This window comes from Mercenaria mercenaria, chromosome 19 (genome assembly GCF_021730395.1).
Source record: "Mercenaria mercenaria strain notata chromosome 19, MADL_Memer_1, whole genome shotgun sequence".
Taxonomy (NCBI): domain Eukaryota; kingdom Metazoa; phylum Mollusca; class Bivalvia; order Venerida; family Veneridae; genus Mercenaria; species Mercenaria mercenaria.
Window position 1 is genome coordinate 42,178,756 of NC_069379.1, and position 21,110 is coordinate 42,199,865.

Consider the following 21,110-nt stretch of genomic DNA (forward strand, 5'->3'; position numbering starts at 1 on the left):
AGATCAAAATGTAGCATACTTACTCATTACTTTGTTCAAAAATAGCTTTTTGTTATAATTCACTGTTAGAAATTTATTTTAATGTATACATGTCAAGCAAGGTCAGCAATGTAGGTTTTGTCCTAATAAGTCGAAGCCAGTCCTTTTTATCAAAGGTCAAAAGTCAAATTTGTGTGAAATTCAGAAAAACAGCACTTTTGCAAGGATTTTTCTTTATTGTTTTAGGGTATTTTTGTCAACACTAGTACCTGATCATTATTCATTTTAAAGTATATATAACAGGTGATAACAATTTTCCTTAATTATAAAAAAAATAGTCAATGTCACACCTGACATTAAAGGTCAAAGGAGAGCGTCTTCAAGAAACTTGCCATTATGAAAAATGGCTTGAAAAAGTTGGGGAGCAAATGAAAAGATCCTACGGCAAGTCTACACAGGCACGGAACGGCCCATAGCAGAGTAAGCATCCACCTCATGGGTAACTGCTTCCATAACCAGTAAAGATATACTGGACAACGTTCAAAATTCAGGCCTGAGGATAAGTCTTTGAGCAATGTAAACAACTCCAATAAAGGAAATGAAAAAGACATCCAACCTTGAGCCATTAGAGACAAGACGAGAGTACAAAGCCCTTGGGCAGGCAGAGAAGGCAAAGAGACTACCATCACACACCCACTCTATTCAAAACTCGAGAGCAGAACAAAGAACAGACTGAAACGACAGAGTCTCAACCATATCGTCAAAGGACTGCAGAAAAGAAAAGCAGAAGCACTGGACATAGAGGCAGAGCCGCTTGTGCCCTGTGAATGGGTTCCTAGACAATGTGCTCCAAAGATCAGACTGGAGGTGCTAGGAGTAGAAGAAAAGGGAAAACAACATCAGGTTCATCAACAATCTTTTACGCTAGACATGATCAATGACCCTATCCAGCATACTCTTGGATCCAAGCATATACAGATAGATCAGTGGAAAAAGCAGTTCAGAATGCTGGGAGTGGTGCCTATATCAAATTCTCTCACACTCTGTCATCCAGTCGGCAAGAGATTCTCCAACTTTAGAGCCGAGACGCAAGCCCCCATTTCGGCCACACCCCAACTGTATGAGCGAGGAGAAAAGGGACAAAATATTGTTTTCCTAACAGACTCCAAGTGAGCTCTTCAGGCTCTCTCAGCAGGTCCATCAGACATCTTAACGAGACAGCTGCTGGAAATGTAGGCATAGCCGAAAATGAAGCTGCGGGTGAACTTTGCAAAGGAAGCTGCATACAGAGAATCTCAGATTCTGCTAAAGAATAGATTTGCGTCAGACTAGAAGAACATAAGTGATGGAGGCTACCTGCCCAATAATAACGGTCTGCACAAGCTAATCAGAGAAAGCCAAACAACTATCCTCCGTAAGGGCACTGGACACTGTGGCCTGAGAAAACATATGAAGAAGCGGGGTGTTGCAAAGACACCAAAACGCCAGTGCGTATCAGAGGAACAAATACCATTCCACATCCTGCAGAGCGGTTTCTATCTGGAAGAAGTACGCCAGAAAGTTTGGCCCTCAGACATCCCATATGAGACCAAGCTGTGGGGAAATGCCAGCGGCCTGCAGAACCGGTGCAGTTCACTGCCGCATCTAGTGTCAAAGCCATGCCTATCTATATTTTGTTCTGGAAATTTGATGTAGGCACCACTCCCAGCATTCTGAACTGCTTTTTCCACTGATCCATCTGTATATGCTTGGATCCAAGAGTATGCTGGATAGGGTCATTGATCATGTCTAGCGTAAAAGATTGTTGATGAACCTGATGTTGTTTTCCCTTTTCTTCTACTCCTAGCACCGCCAATCTGATCTTTAGAGCACATTGTCTAGGAACCCATTCACAGGGCACAAGCGGCTCTGCCTCTATGTCCAGTGCTTCTGCTTTTCTTTTCTGCAGTCCTTTGACGATATGGTTGAGACTCTGTCGTTCTTGTTGTGGATCCAAGATTGTCTAGGAACCCATTCATCGGACAAGCGGCTCTGCCTCTTCATCTAGTGCTGCTGCTTTTCCTTTCTGCAGTCCTTTGACGATATGGTTGAGACTCTGTCGTTTCAGTCTGTTCTTGGTTCTTCTCTCGAGTTTTGAGTGGAGTGGGTGTGATGGTAGTCTCTCTGCCTTCTCTGCCTGCCCAAGGGCTTTGTACTCTCGTCTGATCTCTAATGGCTCAAGGTTGGCTGTCTTTTCCATTTCTTTTATTGGAGTTGTTTATCCTCAGGCCTAAATTTTGAACCTTGTACAGTTTATCTTTACTGGTTTTGGAAGCAGTTACCCATGAGGTGGATGCGTGCTATGTAATGGGCCGTACGGTGCCTGTGTAGACTTACCGTAGGATCTTTTCATTTGCTCCCCAACTTGTTCAAGCCTTTTTTCATAATGGCGGGTTTCTTGAAGACCGTCTCCCTTGACCTTTAATGTCAGGTTTGACCTTGACTAATTTTTCATAATCAAGAAAGAATGATATCATCTGTTATATAAACTTTAAAATGAAAAATGATCAGTTACTAGTGTTGACAAAAATACCTAAAACAATAAAGAAAAATCATTACAAACACGCTGTTTTTGCGAATTTTCACACAAATTTGACTTTTAACCTTTGATAAAAGAGTTGGCTTTGACTTATTAGGGAAAATCTACATAGCTGTCCTTGCATGAAATGTATACATTAAAATAAATTGCTAAAAGTGAATTATAACAAGAAGCTATTTTTAAACAAAGAAATGAGTAAGTATGCTACATTTTGATCTTTTACACAAAAATGACCCCTGACCTTTAATACCAAGTTTGACCTTGACATACTTTCTCTTCCATGACATCGTCTGACATATATACAGTAAAATAAACAACGATCAATTACGGAAATGACAAAACAAATACTTTTAAACAATAAAAATTATTACAAATATGTGATATTATTGCAACATTTTACTCACTTTTTGACCTTTGACCTTTCATATTATGGTTGAACTTGAATGTTTTGAAATTATTTGTGCATACCAGACATCGCCTAACATTTACATATTAAAATGAACTGATATTATGGACTAATATTGACAAGATATTGTTAACAAAGAGAAAAGTTAAAGAGCTTTTTTTCATTCTTTTACTTGAAAATGACCTTTGACCCTTAATATTACATTTGAACTTGTCTGATTTTAGACGATATCTTTATTACTGGCATTGTGAGACATATATGCATTAAAATAAATCACGAGCAGTTACTTATAATGATGAAAACATATCTGTTATATTTCAAACAGGAAGCTATTCATGCCATTTTTCACACAAATTTGACCTTTGACCCTTGATATAAGCTTTACTCTTGGCATTTTGGGGGTTACATCTGCACTGGTGACTTTGCCTGACATACAAACATTAAAACGAATTAACTTCAGTGACTAATAATGTGAAAACATATTAAACTGATTAGAAGAAGTTAAGGCAATAATTTTCACATTTTTTGCATGAAAATGAACTTTGACCTTCAATTATCAGGGTTGACCTTGACTTTTTGCAATAAAATTTGCATTTCTGATTTTTGCTGATATATACGCATAACATAAATAAAGATGAGTGACTTATGATAACAAACTATTTTTTAAGAATAAAAATAAATTTCAAATGTGCCCAATTTTGTGATTTCAACATAAATCTGACCTTTGACCTTGAATATCCAGTTTGCCCTTCAGTCCTTTTTGATGAATTTCTTATTCCTGTCATTGTTGGACATATATACATTTACTGACAATCAGATAATTACTGTAATTAATCAGTGAAAAAACTTGTAGACGTAAACTTTACCCTACCCCCTAATATTTTTACAAGTGAGTTTTACCTCCCCTATCACAAACATAAGTGAACAAAATATAGATAGGCACGGCTTTGACACTTAAGAAATGGGTTTTCATGGAGGAAATGAAATATTGTTTCCAAAAATGTATAAACTTCTTTTGGCCTCAATTGTTGCAATAAAAGTCCGTGAGCTCTCGGACTAGACGGGTAAATGTCTTTATTGCCGCGGCGGTCTTTGGTTCGATTCCCGATGCGGTCATCTTTTTTTTGCTTGATTTGGAACTTTTAAAATACGTTAGAAACAAAAATTCCTATCCTAATGTTCAAATTTTGATCAAACTTCAATTTGAAAGAAATATTATTTTTTAGCCAAATCTGGAGGCATGCTGCTTTAAAGTTAATTACACACGTATGGACTCGTTATGACATGAATTTTCAGTGCAATTTCGTGCTCTCGTCTGATATTTCGGCAGTATCCTGTCGTAAATAAATCTAATACGACGGTGCCTAACAGTCGGAGAATGCCGAAATCTCATATGGCGGATACGAAACAAAACGGAAATTACCGTTTCATATTTACTTTATTACGTTGTATGAATACGAAAAAAAGTTCTTCCCAGATTATGTGTTATTTAAAACTAGCATTCACATTCTTTGACAAGTCTTATTAAGCGTGTATTTCATCAAACTATTTTATAAACGAACAACATCTTTACCAACAATCCATCTGAATATTACATGTTCTGCCGTACTGTTCCGTACGATGAAAATTACATGTTCTGCCGTACTGTCCCGTACGATGGATACTTAAACTATTCTGAAAAAAGTCCCTCTTTAAAAAACGAGTACCATTTGTAAACAAATAAAAATAAATATTTGCTGAAAACTATGTTCCATCAAGTTTTTTTTTTTATAAATTTCAGCACTGGGACATTATTGCAAATACATCAAAACCAAAATGGTGAGTTTTAAAGGCGTTGAACTGTCCAAAAGTGTGACCCCTTTATGCGTAGAATTCAATGTATATATCACAATTGCTTTATACAGTAATGAACATGTTTTATATGCTGTTCAATTTGTGTGTAAAACCACCCTTTCTTTCTAAGATTTGGTGTTGTTTGGTTGTTTTTTGTTTTGTTTTTTCAAAATGTAAGGGTAAGCGTTAAGCTAATCAACAAGATGTTACTCGTATTCTCGTATTGGCCAATCTACAACAATACCTTAAAAAAAACGGAAACGACGGGCAATTAGGGATTATAAGCATAAAAAACATAACCAAGAGCTGTATGGATTAAAATCTTGCCAAATCCATAATAGTAATAATTTACGTTGTTTATGAACTTTTTCGGTAGGGTCGTTTTAGTTTCTGGAGAGACCATTACACAATTTGAGAGCAATCGCGATCATTCGATTTTCAAACCTTGCGTGTTCCTGATTTATGACTACGGGCATGTTACATTTTATGAATGAGCAAAAGTCACTCCCAGTTATTTAGTAATTGCCCTAATGGAAACATAAAATGGCAGTTTAATTCTATAAGGAAACAGCTCCAAGTTTATGCTAGTAGAAAACATGTTAAACGAATACATAGCTGATGCTCGTAAATTATTTCAGAGAGAAATGAATAGAAAAAAATACACGTCTTGTGGTAATGATGTATTCTGACTTGTAATCTTAGATATTTTCAAGGACATACTGTTAAATTTAAGTTCGGAATAGCCAGACAAAGGAACAACAGTAACGATTACTATACAAATAATGAGACATCATGAGGTGGGGGGACCTATCTAGAATGAAGTTTTTGTTTTTTGTTTTTTGTTGGGTTTTTTTTTGGCAGAAATATAGGGTTATTCTAAGAATAGAGATATTGAAAGAATTTAATAAAAGTTCTGTAAAAGAATTTTATATAAAAAAACTTTCATCGAGTAATGTTGCAATATATGGCGAATTGTGGCGATACTCTTTGTATATTAAACAGATATGTGAGAATATTGAAATACTGGTTTGAAGTACGAGGGCTGTCCCAGAAAATCGCTAACTTTTTAATTATTTTGAAAATAAGCGACGCATCAAATAATTATTTAACTGATGTTATTTCAATGTATACTCGGCAGGGCTATAGAGTTTAAAATTAAATATCTGTGATATTATTCAAGTATTTTTAAATAATGGACGGCAGTCAGTGCCAGTCGGCGCACGCTCAGTTTTCCTCCTGCAAAAAGAAGCGGCTTCCTTTTAAATTCGTGTAACTTACCTGATAATCTTACAGTATTAAAATTTATATCGTCGTTAACGGCAACGTATTGCGCATAATTATGTTGCATTTTAAGTCTTTGATGTCACTTACGTTAAAAAAGTGACGTCATTTACGTTAAAATAATGACGTACTTTTGAAAGAAACGGTCGCACGCACTTTCAGAAATAGCGACATAATACTTTAATGCTTTCTGCGCCGCGAACTTATCTGACGATGCAATTTCTGAAAGTGCGCGCGACCATTACTTTCAATATCGCATCACTAGTTTAACGTAAGTTACCCCCTTACACATTTTTTGCATATAATTTTAAAATACTTTGGTTGGATTTTTGAAGTAAACCGTCTGCTATATTTTTTCCACTACAGTTTCTCTTTGTTGCGGGCCTACTTTGCGATGGATATTTGGTTTTGTTTGGGTTACCCTGTGCATATGGTTCTTGTTTACAAAATTGTATAAACCTGAAACTTTTTTATACGGAAGCACAGAGGGGACATTTGATTATTTTTATACATTATCTCGCTTTTTGTTAGTTTTCTATCGTATGGCCACGAGATAACTTTTTTTTCTTTTCTTTTTTATATCACGTGGCCGTGAGATAACGTTTTCTTGTTGTTGTTTTTTTTATCCTTTTTATATCACGTGGCCACGAAATTTATTTTAAAAAAGTCAAATGTCCACTCTCTGCTTCTGTAGTTTTATACTTTAGCTTTACTAGTAATTAGAGTTACAAATATTCATAATAGGATAACAAAAAATGTTTAACCTACTTCGAAGCACTGTACATCACAGTATATAATTGAAACATAATCAATGATAAATGTCAAAAATTATCAGCGCGTATGCACATTGTGTGATTAACTTGTCTAAGGAATGATTTGAAATCAGGAAAGGCAAATCCATTACCAATTCAATGAAATGGAATAGAAGAAATTAAGTGCATATAAGAGTTGAAAACATGTTTGCAAAAGCTTAATTTAAGGTTCCTTAGCGATATAACGTAGCAGAATTTCCATAACATTCTATTTTATCTTACGTAAATAAAGAATCAAGAATAGAAATTTAGAATTTTGATATTCTCCATCAATACATCTTGTAAATATTTCACACTTTCGTAGTGCATGGAAGAATCTATATTGCATAAATAAGAAATTTCAACATAATAGTTTGTATTAAGTGATATCGGTATTTCAAAGAAACTGTTTGCTATGTAAATACTACCGAAGCTGACGCCGCATTAAATTTTCATTTTGATACTAGATTGGGGAATATAGAAATCTAGAACCTAGAATCGTTATTGGCAGAATGGTGAGAAATAAGGAATTCTACAGTTCGAACCCGTAGATTTTGTTTGTTTTTGTTAGGTCTAATGTCTTACCGACACAATTTCAATACACGGCGGGCTTCCAGCTCTTAATAGTTGAGGAAGAAATCAGGTTCCCCTTCGTGCATTATTTCAGCATGGGCGGACACCGGGGTACAACCACTGACCTTCAGAAAGCCAGCTGGATGGTTTCTTCATATGAAGAATTCAACGCCCCGAGCAAGGCTCGAACTTACATCAGTGGGGGCAATTAATTTGAAGTCAGCGACTTTAATCACTCGGTCACAGAGGCCCCTCGAACCCGTAGAGGCCGTAGTCTTGCAATTTAAACACAATGCATGCCGTTCAGTATTCGGTAAGTCGTTCCTTTGTTTGAGCTACGGTTCCACTGAAGAATACCGAAGAAAAACTCGGAGTCAGTATAAACTGATGAAAATTGCCGAGCATCGATACGGGTCCATTATCTAGACTTAGAGTAGCATATGATTTATGACTTGATTCTGATTCTACAGCACTTGACCACTGAGCAAGTTTGCGGTTAAATATTGAGCACGTATATGGTGTAAGTTAGGTTTAGATTTACCCTTACCTATTATCTTTAGGAATGACAAACCTTTTTAATATAGAACGCTTGATCTTTTTGAAAGTATTTTACAAAACTTCATTTTTACTATTATTGCGTTCAATGACATTAATGCACTATATCTTTAAATCTGGGGGACTTGGTAAAGCTATATCAGTTTTCTTGGAATTCATATAATATGCTATAATTGGACAATATAAAACTATTAAAACTCTTTTTCCTTAGGAAAAATACCATCGATCAATTCACAGAACTTACAAATTGAATTGAACAAAATAATCTGAATCTTCCACATGAATTACTATACACTATAAGCCTCCAAGCAGCCAATAAAAACGAGTTCATTCGCAAATCATCAGCTGCGCTCTAAAGGACATATCGGGTCCTTGCAAATATGTATATTTAGGCATGGACCTATTTAGATATATATCTAGGTATTGACTATGCTATTCAGATATATATTTAGGCATGACCCTATTCAGATATATATTTAAGCATAGACTTATTCAGACACATATTTAGGCATTGACCTATTTAGATATATTTAGGCATGGACCTATTCCGATATATATTTAGGCATTGAATATGCTATTCAGATATATATTTAGGCATGGACCTATTCAGATATATATTTAGGCATGGACCTATTTACATACATATTTAGGCATGGACCTATTTACATATTAATTGAGGCATGGATTTATTCAGATATATATTTAGGCATGGACTTATTCAGATATATATTTTAGGCATGGACTTATTCAGATACATATTTAAGTATGGACCTATTCAGATATATATTTAGGCATGGACCTATTCAGATATATATTTAGGCATGGACCTATTTACATACATACTTAGGCATGGACCTATTTACATATTAATTGAGGCATGGATTTATTCAGATATATATTTAGGCATGGACTTATTCAGATATATATTTAGGCATGGACTTATTCAGATATATATTTTAGGCATGGACCTATTCAGATACATATTTAAGTATGGACCTATTCAGATATATATTTAGGGATGGACCTATTCAGATATATATATTTAGGGATGGACCTATTCAGATATATATTTAGGAATTGACCTATTCAGATATATATTTAGGCATTGACCTATTCAGATATATATTTAGACCTATTCAGATATATATTTAGGAATTGACCTATTCAGATATATATTTAGGGATGGACCTATTCAGATATATATTTAGGCATTGACCTATTCAGATATACATTTAGGCACGGACTTTTTCAGATATACATTTAGGCATGGACTTATTCAGATATATATTTAGGCATGGACTTATTCAGATATATATTTAGGCATGGACTTATTCAGATATATATTTAGGCATGAACCTATTCAGATATATATTTAGGCATGAACCTATTTAGATACATATTTAGGCATTGACCTATTCAGATATATATTTAGGCATTGACCTATTCAGATATATATTTAGGCATGGACTTATTCAGATACATATTTAGGCATGGACTTATTCAGATATATATTTAGGCATGAACCTATTCAGATATATATTTAGGCATGGACTTATTCAGATATATATTTAGGCATGGACCTATTCAGATATATATTTAGGCATTGACATATTCTGATATATATTTAGGCATGGACCTATTCATATATATATTTAGGCATTGACCTATTCAGATATATATTTAGGCATTGAATATGCTATTCTGATATATATTTAGGCATGGACCTATTCAGATATATATTTAGGCATTGAATATGCTATTCAGATATATATTTAGGCATGGACCTATTCAGATATAGATTTAGGCATTGAATATGCTATTCTGATATATATTTATGCATGGACCTATTCAGATATATATATTTAGGCATGGACCTATTCAGATATATATTTAGGCATTGACCTATTCATATATATATTTAAGTATGGACCTATTCAGATATAGATTTAGGCATTGAATATGCTATTCTGATATATATTTAGGCATGGACCTATTCAGATATATATTTAGGCATTGAATATGCTATTCAGATATATATTTAGGCATGGACCTATTCAGATATAGATTTAGGCATTGAATATGCTATTCAGATATATATTTAGGCATGGACCTATTCAGATATAGATTTACTTTGTATATGAAAACAACAGAATTATTTATTTATTTATTTATTTAGGTTTGGTTTTTAAGGCGCACCAACACAGTATAGGTTACACAATAGAATTATGAAAATAAAATTGAAAGTCACTATGCTTGCTTAGGAGTCAGCTGCCCTTGAATATGCAAATTTGGAGAACAATCCAGTTTAAAGGGCAGTTTTAACTCCAAAACAAGTACGGTGACCTATGATTGTTTTTGCAGTTTCCTGTTTCTAACATGAAACTGTGTTCATAAACAAATCTGAAAAAATTCTATTTTTAGGACATTTTTGCCCAATCTCTCATAAAAGAAACTGTAGCAAGTGTCTTCAATATGTTGCTTTTGCAAATGCTTAAATCAAGTTCAATAACCTGCATTCTTAATTCGTTACCATGTTCATTCCCTAGTTACATGCTAAAAACCACTGTGATATATCTTGGAAAATCCGTCTTGTTTAATGCTATTCATTTAGTTTTCCTAAGAATAAGGTCTACTTTTCTATGCGTGCGATAATTTCTTAATCAAGAATTTGTCATAAAACTTCAGGGAAGATGTCTCTCATTGCACGTGTTATTTCTGCAATAAATTGCTCTATAAGGTATTGCATGTTCTGTTAGATTATGAAACCAGGAAATGGTTATATTAGTCTATTATTTAGCATTGAAACAACTAATAATAACGAGACTTATTACATTGCACTTTATTACTCCTTCTCTTGAGAAGGAATATTATAGTTTGGTAAGTCACACTTGACTGAGCTACTGATATCAAAGCTGTTGTCATTACAAGCTGGCCAGTCAAACTCCGCGACCTTAGAAATAACCTCTGACGTTAAAACTATTCTTTCCTAATTGAGGCGACTCTCTGACTGAACATGGATTACATATTACTAAACCCGATGATGGTTGACTGATTCTTTTATTTCCTCCATTCTTGAAGAACATAACATATGTACAAACAGATAGACATATATCAGCAAATTTACATGTAAACAACTAAATATTATCGTTATCTTCAAATGCATGGTTAATATGTGAAAACAAACCCCATTGTGATCCTCTAATTATGTGCAACAAATTCAGCATCGAATCATAACGGTCAGGTATATATTTAGGCATGACCCTATTCAGATATATATTTAAGCATAGACTTATTCAGACACATATTTAGGCATTGACCTATTTAGATATACTTAGGCATGGACCTATTCCGATATATATATTTAGGCATTGAATATGCTATTCAGATATATATTTAGGCATGGACCTATTCAGATATATATTTACGAATTGACTATGCTATTCAGATATATATTTAAGCATGGACTTATTCAGATATATATTTAGGCATGGACCTATTTAGATATATATTTAGGCATTGACCTATTTAATATATATATTTAGGCATGGACCTATTCAGATATAGATTTAGACATGGACCTATTCAGATATATATTTAAACATGGACCTACTCAGATATATATTTTGGCACTGACCTATTTAGATATATATTTAGGCATGGGCCTATTCAGATATATATTTAGGCGTGGACCTACTCAGATTTATATTTAAACATGGACTTATTCAGATATATATTTAGACATTTACCTATTTAGATATATATTTAGGCATTGACCTATTCAGATATATATTTAGGCATGGACTAATTCAGGTATAATATATTTAGACATGGACTTATTCAGGTATATATTTAGGCATGGACCTATTCAGATATATATTTAGGCATGGACCTATTCAGACTTTATATACAGAAACTAAAGGAAACAGTTCTTCATGCGATCAATTTCAAAGAAAGTATCTTAACTCATGGTTCAGATTATTAAATTGTTTAGCATGTTTTAAATGAGATACTGCAAATACAAAGGGTAATTCTGGAACTGTAGTTTATATATAATAGTTTATAGAAATTATGGCATAAAAAACTGGTTTACGTTTATAAGTAAAATGCGCTTCATTCGTGAAGACCAATTTTAAAATGCGGATGCTGTTTTTTCTTCGTTGAAAGATGTTCATTATAATCTATATGTCATCAGTATGAATACGCACCCCATACGTTACAAATTAATTGAAATATTTTCTGATATACAGCATAAGTGTGAAATTCTGAGAGAGTAGGTGTATTCACTTTAAATGGAAATTACGGGTGCAAGTTACCTGTATTCTGTCAAAATGGTAACATCTTAGTGCCATGAACATAATTATGTACAATGAGTACCTTCTTCAAAAGCTAAAACATCGGAAGGGATTCTTTTAATCAATACAAGAAATAAATTTCGTAGTAACACCATGTAAGACTAATTCTATCCGGGTGTTAAAGAAACAACTACAGTGTACATGATCATGCAACGATTTTAAAGCAGATTTTATAAACGACATTGATTACAATATCTATCAAGTCAAAAAATTGATTGGTTAAGTCGCACCGTTTGTCGTAATTTTTGCCTTCATGCGCGCATTTCAACGTTAAATTGAAAGTAGTTGTATTCGAAAAGCGGCGCAACCTTTCTTATATCTGAACGCTGATTTTCTTACTAAGATCATTTTCTGTACGACAAAATGGTTTCACTTCAACAGCTGATAAAAAAGTTGTTTTAAAATTTTTTAAACAAAGAGCAAAATCATTAAGAACTGAAAAATGTATGCGAAAATATGTCACTTGGCCTTATAAGGATTATTTTTTCTAGTGTTTGTGTGTGTGTGTAAAACCCCGTTCCTGTTTGCGTAATTCGGCAGGGTTTATACATGAATGAAGTCCAGAAAAATTAATTTAATCCTGTAATACTGAATTCTTAATATGAAACAAAAACAAAAACAAACAAAAAATATTCTTAGTAAAACACAGATAACATTATAAAATGGATGATTAAATGAGCCATGCCATGAGAAAACCAACATAATGGGTTTGCGTCCAGCATGGATCCAGACCAGCCTGCGCATCTGCGCAGTCTGGTCAGGATCCATGCTGTTCGCTTTTAAAGCCTATTGGAATTGGACAAACTGTTAGCGAACAGCATGGATCCTGACCAGACTGCGCGGATGCGCAGGCTGGTCTGGATCTATGCTGGTCGCAAACCCACTATGTTGGTTTTCTCATGGCGCGGCTCAAATATATATTTAGATTAATTTCAGAATCAGATAAGTGTACATTACGTCAGCAGTCATGATTATATCAGTTTTTTGAAAGGTTTTATATGTTTCCTCATGTCACATCGTGTTCTATATAGATAAATATCAAGTTCAGATACATCTTCTCAAAATCATGTACTAATTTCAACATTCGAGCATTTCACATTTTCCTTATGAAAATGATCCAAACTCAGGTTTAGTAAGTACTTTACTGTACATTTTTAATATCTCATTAACAATGTATGAAGCTGCACATGAAAAGAGTTTTTTTTTTTTTTTTTTTTTTTTTTTTTTTAATTTTTGTGTTTTTCGTTTTTCTTGCATAAAATTAAATCACGAAATAAGACTAAAGGGATTGTAAGTAACATCAACTTTGGAAGAAAAATTACACAACTAGCAAATTCAAAATGGTTAAGGATAGCATTAATACATTTGTATATCAAATCTTCATTTGACGAAAGCAGTAAAACAAGCATATTCCTTTATTGCTAAAAACAAATGTAAACTTTGCTCTGCGCAAAATATTAAGAGTGAATAGTTAGCATTATATCAGAATAGAAACATTAAAATCTTTCATACAAATCTTGTTAATTATATTTTGTAGCGATTAATGCTCCCGGTAAATAATTTAGTGTACGTAACCTTTGCACAGCGCAAAATATTTAGAGTTAATATTCAGCATTATATCAGAATAGAAACGTCAAAATCTTTCATACAAATCATGTTAATCATATTTTGTAGTGTTTAGTGTTCTCGATAAATGATTTAGTGTGTTTTCCGTCATTTTCGAAATTAGCAAAATATTTCGCTTATTTTACTAAAGATGCAAAACAAACTGAACTTTTTTTCTTTATTTTTATGAGATGATAATACTGTGTTAAAATGAACAGCCAAACTGCAATGTACCTGTAAGCATAAAGCCTTAGATGTTGTGGGTACACATAAAAAAGACCGTAATACCGGTATGTGACTAAATATGGATATATATTTGTAGTCTAGGTTTTTCCGTTTGCGTTGATGACTGTTAAAGTAGTACGTGAACATATAAAATTGAGTTAGATCATGAAATGTATCGCCTAAAAACTTTGTTTGAAGGAGAATAATTATCAGTATTTGAAACAAAATAGAAAATAACTTGAAAGTGCTTTCCTATATTCCTCTCAAACACATTCTTGTTTCCTCTCGGTCACGAAGAGATTACACGTGTAAGAGTAGGTCAACATGAATCACAATTCATCACAAGCAAAATACACAAATAAATCTTATCAAGCATTTCTGATCAGCAAGTTACTGACCAAGAATTCTGTTGCTGTCTTTTATTTGTTTTAAATAGCAATGTTTATTGTTTGTTTGTTTTGTGTTTGATTTAACGTCACATGGACAAAATCAAAGGTCATATGGTGACGTTCAAGCTTTTTATGCTTGTAGAAGACCAAAGATGCCCCAAGACGTATTACTTTGTCACGGGCGGACACCTGGGTAGAACCGCCAACATTTCGTAAGCCAGCTGGATGGTTTCTTCACATAGAGAATTCTACGTTGCGACGTTAAACCCAACAACAACAAAAATACTTTTGTTTGCTTTTGTTTCAAAATGACTTGAACATGTAACTTAATTAGTTATCATGCTAAAGGGAGCGAGACAAAATGGCATGTTTTGATTCTGTACGATGACATATAAAAGCTGCAAGCATCGTTTTAGTTTGAACGGCTTAATCTACATTATATTATGGTTGTATGCGATGCAAACAGAAGAAGTATTGGCAAGGGAGGAATACCCAGATTTCTGTTTCAATTATATCAATATGATTTATTAAAATGCATTTATAAATGCACTTTTGCGTTACACTATATAAAAGTCAATCAGTCACTAGCATTTAGTAATCAATGGACATACTTCAAAATAACATATTGAACATTCACACAATTCCAACAATGGAATAAAGGAATCTTTTAGAATAAAGATTTTTAATTACTAAATTGGCAAAGGAAAATACGACACATTTATTTACAAATTATGAAATATTATTTCCATGATTTATTGCACGTTTAATGAAACAAATCAGCTTCCAATTTCTCTGTAAGATTGATAAATCACGAAACAATGTTGCCTGGTTTTGTTATCTAATTGGGCATGATGTATTTTGTTTGAAACACAATTTATAACAAACTGGAAATAAACAATAGCATCTCCGTAAAAGTTGTGTGACAAAGTTGATTGATAAAGATGCCTACCAAATTATCTTCGAATTTGTTTTTTAAATATCCTTACAGTCATAAAAAAATAAATGTCATTCACAACAATATTAGAAAAAAGGTTTGTTTAGATAACATCTTTAACATTTTATTTTGTATTGGGCGACCTGCGCTTATTTTAAACTAGTTTCTGTTTTAAGAATGGTTAAAACAAACGAAGATTTGAAGCCACAATCTGTTACTTTTGTAAAGTAAGAAAAAACTCATACGTTGAATGGAATTATGCTCCACTGTAAACGTTACAATGTTTGTGTAAGTGACCTTGACGTAAGGATGTATCTCGTATACACTTTTCACTATTTTTCTTTTTAAGCTCACATTGTGTTTATATCTACTACGTACAAGGCAGTAAATCAGCAGAACTGTTGACAATACTTTTGTGATGGTGTACGATCTAGATTCTATTCTACGAATTATTTCAGGCACGACAGGCAACTTGCATCACCGGCCTTCCTTAACCTTTAGCTTGCTGTTGGTGAGTTATTCTGCCTTTGCGACCAGTGCAGACCAAGATTAGCCTGCTGGCGGCAAGTTATTCTGCCTTTGCGACCAGTGCAGACCAAGATTAGCCTGCACATCCGTGCAGGCTAATGTCTGCACTGTTCGCTATTCAGTCAGTAAATTTTCAGTGAAAAACCCTTTGAATAATAAATGGTATTGCCCAAATTGAATGCTGGACCAGTCCATTTTAGAAATTTAGCAGGGTAAAGGTTAAACCAGACTGAATAGCGTTCTTAGCGTTCTTAGCTAACGAAATCTACATACCGAGGCTTCATTGAGGAAAGTTATTTAGAGACGGTGTTCATAACCTCTCGGCTATTGATAATAACAAAAAATATGTGTTTGTAATGTAAGAAAAGGAAACAAATGCAGGGGAGATGGGTGACTGGAGTATGAATTAATTCCTTCTTATACTGCAGCATGTTATAATCCCCTACCGAAAGCATTCATAATACGCTGCCGTTTGTTTTTTAAAGGCTTAAGAACGATTGCTGCAGTTTTGGGTAAAAAAAATCCCAGTAATAGAATTTGTTCAAACTTTGTACATGAAAACAACAGAATTATTTATTTATTCATTTATTTATTTATTTATTTAGGTTTGGTTTTAAGGCGCACCGACACAGTATAGGTTACACAATAGAATTATGAAAATAAAACTGAAAGTCACTATGCTTGCTTAGGAGTCATCTGCCCTTGAATATGCAAATTTGGAGAACAATCCAGTTTAAAGGGCAGTTTTAACTCCAAAACAAGTACGGTGACCTATGAGTGTTTTTGCAGTTTCCTGTTTCTAACATGAAACTGTGTTCATAAACAAATCTGAAGAAATTCTATTATTAGGACATTTTTGCCCCATCTCTCATAAAAGAAACTGTAGCAAGTGTCTTCAATATGTTGCTTTTGCAAATGCTTAAATCAAGTTCAATAACCTGCATTCTTAATTCGTCACCAAGTTCATTCCCTAGTTACATGCTAAAAAACACTGTGATATATCTTGGAAAATTCGTCTTGTTTAATGCTATTCATTTAGTTTTCCTAAGAATAAGGTCTACTTTTCTATGCGTGCGATAATTTCTTAAACAAGAATTTGTCATAAAACTGCAGGGAAGATGTCTCTCATTGCGCGTGTTATTTCTGCAATAAATTGCTCTATAAGGTATTGCATGTTCTGTTAGATTATGAAACCAGGAAATGGTTATATTAGTCTATTATTTAGCATTGAAACAACTAATAATAACGAGACTTATTACATTGCACTTTATTATTCCTTCACTTGAGAAGGAATATTATAGTTTGGTAAGTCACACTTGACTGAGCTACTGATATCAAAGCTGTTGTCATTACAAGCTGGCCAGTCAAACTCCGCGACCTTAGAAATAACCTCTGACGTTAAAACTATTCTTTCCTAATTGAGGCGACTCTCTGACTGAACATGGATTACATATTACTAAACCCGATGATGGTTGACTGATTCTTTTATTTCCTCCATTCTTGAAGAACATAACATATGTACAAACAGATAGACATATATCAGCAAACTTAGATGTAAACAACTAAATATTATCGTTATCTTCAAATGCATGGTTAATATGTGAAAACAAACCCCATTGTGATCCTCTAATTATGTGCAACAAATTCAGCATCGAATCATAACGGTCAGGGTCAATGTCTTATTGCCGTATTTACTCAATTGAAAGTGGTAACAGATTTAATTTGTTGTTGGATTTAACAATTTATGTTAAATAATATCTAGCGTAAATACCTACTTGATATTTTTTGGCAGTATAAAACAAACATTGCAACCAAAATTTTACAAGATGATCATTATATATTTATATAGATGTGCCCGAAGGAACTTTTGGTATGCTTTAACGTGTTTACATAATGGTTGAAAACTGCGTCATCGAATCTTTTAAGGTTGTGTTCAACGTTTTATAAAATTTTATTCCCTAAAATCTTCATATGTGAGTTTTCGATGCTGCCAGTCCAAATTGATCTACTAAATATTGGTTCTGGTTCAAAATTTGCATATAATCTTGTAAATGATTCTGTATCAACTCGTCTGCATATTTTTATGATTAAAGTGCCCACAGAAAGAATTTCTATGTAGAAAAGTGCATCAATTCTAAATGCAAATAAATGACATTGAAGCAATTAAGCGTATAAAAGACTTGGAAACATGTTAGCAAAACATATAAGAATGCTTAATTCAAGTTTCCTTGTCGATATTTTGTCAAGGCAGAAATTTTTGCGAGGGTTTAATTTTCGCTGTATCCGCGAGGCCCTACATCTCGCGAAACTTTATCCTTTGCATAATTCAAATTCGAGTATGATACCATTTTTGTAATTTCGCGAATATTGAACCTCGCGACCATACTAAAAATTCCAAATTCGCGAAATTTTGATCCAGTGAAAATATTGCTTTTACAGTATCGTATTAGAATTCCCATACGATCCAATTTAGCTTACACATGCAATACTTAAAATATACAAATAAGAATTTTACTCATTTACATTGATAAATCAGTTACATATTCTACAGTTTTGGAGTGCATGCAAGAATATATATTGCATTAATGAGGAATTTGAGCCAGTTTGTCTGTAATAAATGACATCGGTATTTCAAGAAAACTTACTTGCTATGTAAATATGGCTGATTCGGACGTAGCATTGCATTGCATTTCTGCAGTAAATCGAATATATAGAAAACTGGAGCATGTTATCGGCGTCTCATTGGCCGGATTATTTCCCAGCGGCTTAAAAGAGGGCGCCATAGCGAACCAGATAAGGCCGTAATCGCGCAATCTAAACAAAACCAACGAATCTACTTCAGAATCGCGCAAATTGTTAAAATATTCAATGCAATAGTAATCACATTGCTGCTGCCGCGGCTAAAGTTATCAAGTTGCATGTGATTTGATAAGGAAAATTGACGTAAAATCATATTTTTGTTTTGTCTATAACTGTTTTGGAATAATTAACTTAATCATTCAGTTTGATCGCATGATATTCTTGCATACCGATGCTGCTTAACATTTCATCTTTATAACCATGCATATGGTTTTTTTTTAAATACTGACAGTTCTAATATTGCACGCAATTGCATGACTGCAATACGATTTTAAACTCTAGACGATTAAGAAAAGAGTTTTACACACGTTCCATCTGCATTCTCATATGAAAACAATTTGGTAGTATGAAGCTGACGCTATTAAAAAACAGTTTCCTCGGGAAAGCTACATCGATCAAATTACAAAACACACATATTGAATATAAACAGCATAATCAGAATATTCTGCATGAATTACCATGCACTCAAAAGCCTTTAAGCAAACAATGCTATAACATAATGATGATGCTGAACCATCATAAACTATCAAAGACGTAATGAAAGAGAAATATTGAGTTTGTTTGGACTCGCTGTATAAAAACCAAACAGTCGGAAACTAAGGAATCTTGGGTAGAATTAAATGACTAAAATTTTTAGTGAATCGTTGAAGTATAATGTTAATGAAATATGTCTGGTAATGTTTGGATTGATAATTTGACGTAAAAAGAAAATAAGAAGGTTTCAAGTATAGCATAAAAAATATATTTCTCTCATGTACATGATGTACATCAAGTTTCATGGTAAGGCATGCTGTGGTCATCCGCTGCTGTATACATAGATCCGTTTGCACCAAATGGAAGTGACTACTCAGTGTGCAGTAGTCAAAAACGTAGTTCCATGTTGTTGTTTTTTTAATAGATTTTTTCTTATATGTAAATAACGTAACATCTCAATATGTTATTTTAATTTTTGGTAATAAGATATGCTATTATAATAATATAACTGGCTATATATATATATGTCTTGATATCTTTGAAATACTCTAAATTAATAGATATGAGGTCTTAAAATTAAATTAAGAAGGAACTGAGTTAGCATAAACTATGACCTGAACAGGGGTAAAAATTGAAACCAGTTTAGATGAGAATATAACTGGGCTAGTTTGATCAGATTTTGATAGAAATAACAAAATTAATGCAAGTATTCAAGTAAAAGGCAGAAAACCTATAAAAAAATCACACTTTCATTGTTTTTGGTGTGTTTTAATGCAGATTTAAAACCTCAATACTGCTAGTTTCTAGATGGCTGAGGTGAGACTGGGTATTTTTTATAAAGTGTGTAATTTACGTTCAGTTTAGAGTAAAAATTAAAATATATGACAAAAAGAAGTTCCAGCAAGAAAAGGTGGTCATAGATTATGTTGCGACAGCTATTTTCGAGGAAATTTGACGCGCTAACACGCTACTGAAAAAGCCCAAACAGGGATGTAAAGTATAATTAGATTATAGTAAGTTTTCCAGAAAGATGAAATAGATTGAACATAAAGTTTCTTGAAAATGACTGTTCAATTTTATAAAATGACAACATTGAACTAGAAAAAATCTGCATTTGTAAAAGCATAAGACTTAGTACGCCGTGCTTATTCGAAAATCAACAACTAACATATCATCATGTGAGCACAGAAACTTTAAGATTGATTTTTACAGAACTTTCAAATTAATATCTTCGTTTTATATACTATTTTCGTACACAGCAATTAAATACATTTTACAGTACATTAAAGCATCTGCAGAAAAGTATTGATACCATTTCTTTATCAAGAATAACCCATCTAGAATGAAACTTGTCGCTGCATGCGCCCTTTTACATAGAAAATACATTTACAGTGATTGCAGAAATCAGATAAGTACACAATTAGTCAGCAAACGTGACTACATCAGTTTCTGAACGTTCTTTTCTCGTTTTATCACTAAATCTTAAGTTAATATCAATTTCAGAAAAAAAATTGCAACATACATACATATTATCGTTTTAATATACATGTATGACATATAACATCCCGTTTCATGTATTTTGCTATTTATTCTACTTTTTATAAAGTAGTCTGATACTGGTCTTTCTGCATAAAATTATTCACTACGGTCAGGACTACTTCATATCGTTTTCCAATGACACCAAAACTGGATGTTTTTCTTTCGAAAACAGTAGTTCGATGGTGATTTAAATAAACTTCTAGAATTAA

The 21,110-nt window shown here is 33.3% G+C and overlaps 1 protein-coding gene across 3 annotated transcripts in view; it reads right to left on the reverse strand.

Annotated features, from left to right (window-relative positions):
* Positions 1 to 21,110, reverse strand: part of LOC123542075 (atrial natriuretic peptide receptor 1-like) — an 802,781-nt gene that overhangs the window by 606,613 nt on the left and 175,058 nt on the right. The gene's annotated exons all lie outside the window — the stretch shown is intronic.